Below are 7,677 nucleotides of genomic sequence, written 5' to 3'. Positions count from 1 at the left end.
TAATAAATGCACTGAGCTCACAGCGAGGTGGTTTTTTTCCTAAAGTCTGACTTTAATTTAGAAATGGATTTATTTATTTATTTAGCTCCACACTCAGTATGGAGCCCAATGTGGGACTTGAACTCACAACCCTGAGATCAATACCTGAGCTGCAATGGAGACCTGGAGGCCTCAACTGACTGAGACACCCAGGTGCCTGCCCAACAGTGAATTTTAGTGATTGGTAAAACTTTTTCACTAAGGAGCACTTAAAGAATCTTGTGAAATCTTTGGGCTCTTTCCTCACTGCCCCCACCCAAATGTGTGTATATTTATATGTACACACAAAATATGTACATATACATAGATACATAAAATACACAATATTATAAACGACTTGCATTTGTAAAAAAGAGAGAACAGGCTGTGAAGGTGAAAATAATCTGTGTATTTGAAGGCAACCATTCTTTGAGCCTCCATTTCCTCACCTGTGCAATGTGAATACTACCTAGATCATGTTATGCATCTGAGTGAAATCATGTAATTATGGTACTTGCAATTTAGTAGATGCCGAATTAAGTAGTAGCTATAATTATTACCAGGCTAATATTGACCTCCTATTTTATCTCTAATTACTGTTTGAGGTTTTCTTGTCCTGATTGGTTTGTTGCAGCTACTTTCTGGTTTCTAAGAATCTTACATTCTTCCCACTGGTTACCTTATTTGGTTTTTCTTTTTAGCCTACCTACCTATTTTTACAGATGATAGTGATCCATAAAAGCACTGGAGAGTAATAACATCTTTAATGTTTGGGTCAGAATACTAAGCAGTTTTAACATTACTGTGATCCATTCCAAAGGTGATGAGTAATAAATAGTAATTCAAGATAAGGATAAGGATATTTGAAGGGCAAAAAATGGTCACAAATATAAATTGGAGAAGATCTGCTACACACATGCGGCATACAAGAAAATGGAGGAAGTTATACTATTATACCTATATCACATAGTTTCTTCGAGAATTACATGATAATAAAACACAATGTGTGGCACATAACTGAGATTTGATCACATTTGAATAATGAATAATAAATGGACACCAAGTGAGAACAGAACAATATATTCATATGAGAAAGCATTTATTCTATTATTCTCAGAACTGGTTATATTAGAAGCATCCTTTTATGTTTATATCTGGTAAAAATTGTACAGGATACAGAAAACTTATGAAGAGTTCAAAAAAAGTGCCATGAAAATAATGCAAAACTTTAGAAACACAATTATAGGAAAAGTCCTTATATTACAAATCCTAAGGGACTGTCCAAATTCCTTTATTTTCATGGTTGTTTTGGTATTTTTAAGCATCAAATATTGCATGAAATGTATAGGTGACAGGTTGAAGATAAAAAAAAAAACTTTGTATTTCAGATAGTGTCACTGTAGACATAATAAGATTTCATAAAATGCTTAAGTTTGATTCTTTAGTATGAAATGTTTTTATAAACAGTAACCTCAATTTATACAGAATATCTTAAAAAGAATACATACAATGGAACATATCCTCCTCCCAATTATGGCATTATTAGAGATGCTGGTCACTTATCATTACAATGACTCATTTTAAATATTTTACTTATTTATTTGAGAGAGAGAGACAGCATGAGCACACGAGGGAGGGGCAGAGAGGGAGGAAGGGAGACAAGCTGAATCCGTACTGAGCTCAGAGCCCCATGTGGGTCTCTATCTCATGACCCTGAGACTATGACCTGAGCAGAAACCTAGAGTCAGAACCAAGAGTCAGACCCACTGGGCCACCCAGGTACCCCTCACAATGACTTTTTGGAATGGGGGATGCTTCAAGTACAGTATGTTCTACTTTTTTTTAGACTTTTCGATCTTATGCTCTTATTTTTAAATTTTTAAAAATATGCATAGTTGATCCAATAAGTTTTTATTAGTTCTATTGCATTTATCACAGATTGGAAGGCTAGCTAAAGGCTTTATTCCCTTCATATTTTTGAAAGACATCAGAGCTGAACACTAATATATGTAGCCTGTTGCTGAGTTTCTCTAGGCCTTTGCAACTTAAGGCAACCTGACTAGTAAACTATTTGTTCCTCTTACTGAACAATCATTTTAAATGAAACTGCTATGGGGGTGCCTGGGTAGCCCAGTGGGTTGAGTAACTGACTCTTGGATTTTGGCTCAGGTTGTGATCTCAAGCCTGGCATGCTCAGCACACAGCCTGCTTGAGATTCTCTCTCCCTCTCCCTCTGCCCCTCCTGCTCATTCTCAAATAAATAAATCTTAACATGTAACAGGCATCATGTGTACTCATAGAAAAGTTCCAATGCAGTTTTTGAGAATTATTCATGTTTAACCGGGTAACCGACAGTTCTTTTATGAAACAAAATGTTGGACAGCCCCAGTTGCGCAGCAGTTTAGCGCTGCCTTCAGCCCAGGGCCTGACCCTGGAGACCTAGGATTGAGTCCCACTTTGGGCTCCCTGCATGGAGCCTGCTTCTCCCTCTGCCTGTGTCTCTGCCTCTTTCTCTCTCTCTCTGTGTCTCTCATGAATAAATAAATAAAATCTTAAAAAAGTGTTATTAACCAAGTTACTTTTGATTTCAAAAACTGATGTACACTGAATGTGATTAATTTTTTTGTGCCAGACTTTTGACTATTTTCAAGCACTGTAATGTGTGATGGATGGTTCAAAACAATAACATGTTAAGGTTTCCACTTAACCCTTTCTGAACTGTGTATTTTTTTTAATGTAACTTTTTAAGTAATCTCTACATATAGTGTGGGGCTTGAATTTACAATCTGGAGGTCAAATGTCACATGCTCCACCGACTGAGCCAGCCAGGTGCCCCTAAATCACAACTTTCTAAAAATTTTTTCCCGTGTTATAATTTTGTCAGCACTCAGTACTATGGTGGTCCAGATGCAGGTTTATATGCTCATTTTTTGTTTACTTCTTGTACTTTGCAGCATGCTACACATTGTTATTAATGGGTTTCTTTAACAAACTCTGTGGTATACATTTATTAGCAATCAAATGGAAAACTAAGCAGGTTTATACCATAATTTTGTAGAAAAAAAATCTGTTAAACTCTGTATTTCATCCATGAACAATTTGCAGTATGGGCAGTTTCCAGGAATAAGAGTAAAATCCAAAAACAAAAAAGCAGTGTAAAAAATTTAGGTTAAACATAAAACAGTTCCTGAGAGCAAGAATTACTGAATAGGATGGAATCAGTTGAAGTAGGGGAGCAGGTTTAGATTGCTTCTTCCAGGACCAAGGTTTTCTTGAGATCTATATATTTTATAATCTTTACTGTCTCATTGTCTTCATAGCCTTCATTTTCTTTTATACTGAATGTATTTTCACTTTAAATTACTCAGTTACAAAACAGGTTAACATTCAGCATTTGAATGGTTATCACTAAATCCATTACTATTTAAAAAGCACATAGAACTTTTTCATCAATCTATTGTGTGTGTATATATATATTAGTCTCATTCCTACTATGATTTCAGCATTTAGTCCCTTTCTCTTTTAAACTTTTTAAGCTTTCAGTTAATTTTCCATTGCCAGAAAAAATGTATTGGCTGATTACATGTGCTTTAAATTGATTTACTATTGTATATTCATTGAATCTTGAAACTTTCTGGGGAGTTATTTTACTTTTTTAAGTGGAAGATACTTTGTAACTCATACATAGAGTTAATTGGCGTTTTTATTAAAAAAAACACAACAGCTTAACCATGTATTTAAACATTTAACAGTTGATGTAGTTGAGTAAGCAAATTAAAAAGTATTTTGTTGATTCTTTTGCATGATGTGGGGGACAAAACTTCTTCTATTGTAAAACTTCTATTGTATAATAAAACTTCTATTGATTTGAATGGTTAAAAACCTACATCACATTATTACTTTTTAAAAAAGATTTTGACAGAGAGAAAGAAAATGTACAAGCAGGGAGAGCAGCAGGCAGAAGGGGAGAAAGAAGCAGGTTTCCTGTGAACAGGCTCTCTCCCCGGACCCTGAGCCAAAGACAGGCAGTTAAACAACTGAGCCACCCAGGAGTCCCTATATCACATTAATTTAGAGATGATTCATAGATATATATTTTTTTGATTCATAACAACTTAATTATCTTTGCAAGATGAGAATGCTGATGTTAGGTGGTAAGAGTGGATATGATAAAAGATATGCTACAAATGATTCTATTTTTTTTTTCAAGATTTATTTGAGGGAGAGAACCTGCTTGAGCACACAGTGGGGAGAGGCAGAGAGAGAAACCTAAGCAGACTCTGTGCTGAGCACGGAGCCCAACGTGGGGCTTGATCCCACGATCCTAGGACCCTGAGATCATGACCTGCATCACATCTAGGCGCCTCTTTTAATTTTTTTTCCTTCTTTGGTACTGACTAAACCTTAGGAATGGATTGATTAGCAGTGACTTATTAAAGGCCATCTATCAATATTTCTGCATTCTGCATTCTAAAACACTCCCAAACCTGCCACCTGATTCTACACAAATTTTACTAGCTTCCTTCTGCTTATCTTAGTCTGCTCCTAGTTGCTGGCCCATGCTCATTTCTGCTTCTCAGCTGGCCTGAATTGTATTGTGTTCCCCCCATACTTATGAGGTACTAATCCCCAGTACCTCAGAACGTGATTGTATTTGGAGATAGGAATTTTTAAAAGTAATCAATGTTAAATGAAGTCATAGGAGTATACCCCAATCCAATATGACTGGTATTCTTATGAAAAGGGGAAATTTGGAAACAAACTCACATACAGGGAGAATACGATGTAAACATGAAGAGAGCCGTCTCCAAGCCAAGGACAGAGGCGCTGGGAAGAAAACAAGTATGTCTCAGACTGTGACGAAATGAATTTGTTGTTTATGCCACCCAGTCTGTGGTACTTTGTATGGCAGCTGCAAATACAAACTGCCTTTGCTCACATTACTCCCCTCACTGAAAGCATCCCTTCCTTTCATCCACATCTATCCAGTCATTCAACATGGAATTTAAACAGCCACTGGGTGAAATTATCCCTGACATACCAGTCCTCATTTCTGACCTAACAGAGAATTTAGTTTGTACTACAGATTTTAGCAGTTCCTATCACAGAGAGTAGATGCAAGGATTTCAGGAATCAATCTAGGTAAAATGCTTACAATAGTGCCTGGCATGTAGTGGATCTTAAGTGTTTGGTACATCTGTTGCTGCTATTACTATGTCTTAATTAGAAGGTAAAATACACAAGATTGGTAATTATTAGTGGGGCACAGGGAAGAAGAAAGGATAAAAGATTTTAGGCTTGGCAACTGAGTATGTGGTACTATTGCCCCAAATTATCCACTTGTTTCTACAAAGAGAGAAGTAGGCTTTTAAATAGTATTATACAATATTTTTATCCTATGAAAGTTTAAAAACCATTAAAATAGAAATGATGAGATAAAGATAGGTGTAAATAAAAACAGTTCGGCAAGGCTGAATTAACGCTTTGTGCATATCCTGTTAGCTCTTTGGGAGACTTACAAATTTTCACAAAACTGGAATTACAGTTGACCCTGGGAATAACACCAGTCTGAATTACATGGGTCCACTTATACAGATTTTTTTCAACAAATATAAAACTGTAAATGTATTTTCTTTATGATTTCCTTAGTATTTTTTCTCTAGCTTGCTTTATTATAGTACAGTACATAATGCATATAACATACAGAAATTTTTTTTAATTTATTTTATTTATTTATGTATGATAGTCACAGAGAGAGAGAGAGGCAGAGACACAGGCAGAGGGAGAAGCAGGCTCCATGCACCAGGAGCCCGACGTGGGACTCGATCCTGGGTCTCCAGGATTGCGCCCTGGGCCAAAGGCAGGCGCCAAACCGCTGCGCCACCCAGGGATCCCTAACATACAGAATTTATGTTAGCTGACTTTATATTATCAGTAAGGCTTCTGGTCAATAGTTCCTTAATAGGAACTTCTGACCATGCACAGAAAGGAGGTTAGGTGTTCTATCCCCTGAGTTATTTGAAGGGTCAACTGTACGTTTTAAATTTTCTCTTCACACTGAATAGATCATGTCAATAAAATTCCGTCCAAAAAAAAAAAATAAAATAAAATAAAATTCCGTCCACATCATTTTTAAAAAAGTTATATTTATTAAAGTTATCTCTACATCCAATGTGTGGCTCAAACTTACCACCCAGTCATTTGGCCTCCTGACTGACCCAGCCAGGTGCTCCTCCTTCACATCATATTTAAGGCCTGAATACTGTTCCATACTATGCACGTAGCTTAATTTAACCAATATCCTCACTCTAGCAATCGAATTGTTACACATATTCTTATTTCCGTATGATACATTTCTATAAGAGAAATTGCAGGATCAAATGCTCATGCTCAAGGATTCTGATACATATTGTCAAACTGCACTCCAGAAGCATGGAGATTTATATCCTCAGACATTTAAGAAGCCCCGTTTCTCTGAATGCTTGCGGGTATTATCAAGAAATAATCACTTGTTAAAGTAACACCTGCAACCAAATTAATGTATAACATGTTATGTCACTCATAAGTTAGACTATTAAACTTTTATATTACCAGTCAAAGCTTAAGATTCTTACTTAGCATCTTATTAAGATTTATTTACTTTAGAGAGAAGAGAGCGTGTGGAGTGGGAGTAGGGGCAGAGGGAGAGAAATTCAAGCAGACTCCCCACTGAGCGTGGATCCCAACATAGAGCCTGATCTCACAATCCTGAAATGAACGTGATGCCCACCCGACCAGGCTACCCAGGCGCTCCTCTTACCTACATTGGAGATAAAGTTACATAATAAATCGGACAACTACTTAGTGGGAATTTCTGCCCCAGATATGACATGGAATACTCTTCTGATTTGCCAGTGTGCCTCACCAATTAAGCTGTTTTTCGTGTAATAGCCTTATCAATTTCCCAGATAAAGGTATACATCTTCATTATCTAGGGTTGGAAGCTAGCATTTTCCAGTAGCTAGCTAGTTTTCCTAGCTGCTTCCTAGTTTGGATTTTACACATTCTGTAAAGGGTAAAGGGAATCTTTCAAGACATTTAAAAAGAAAAAAAAAAAAAGTTGACTTAATCTAAGGTAAGAATCTACTTCACTCATTCAATGATTTATTTACTGTCTCATTCATTCAACACGACTTACCTAATGTCTACTATGTGTGGAGAATAAACCAATGAGCAAAACAAATGTAGTCCCTGCTCTTGTGGAGCTTAAAATTTTTATTAGGATGAAGTGAACCAGATAATAATAAAGATAATGATAAGTTACAAAGGCTATTGAAAAACTAAATAAATGGGGGAAAGGAGCTACTTTAAATATGGTGGCCAGGGAAGGCCTTGTCAAGATGACTTAAGAACTGAAGAGTGAGAATGAGTTAGCCATACGGACATAAAGTCTATCCCAGCCGGAAACAAAACACCAAGGGCAAGGGTCCGGAGATGGAGTATCAGTTAAGATTAAATTCAGTTGAGAACAAGAGACCCTAAACAGTGGCTTTAGTAAGACAGAAGTTTACTTTTTCTCCCCTTACATCAAAATCTGAACATAGAGTGTGGGGCTGGTACAATGCTGTATAAGGGGCTTAACGGGATCACGTTTCCCCCAAATTGACAGTAAGAGTTCCA

The sequence above is a fragment of the Vulpes lagopus genome, chromosome 5 (genome assembly GCF_018345385.1).
Source record: "Vulpes lagopus strain Blue_001 chromosome 5, ASM1834538v1, whole genome shotgun sequence".
NCBI lineage: Eukaryota > Metazoa > Chordata > Mammalia > Carnivora > Canidae > Vulpes > Vulpes lagopus.
The sequence above is the reverse complement of the archived record's forward strand: the minus strand, read 5'-3'. Positions refer to the sequence as shown.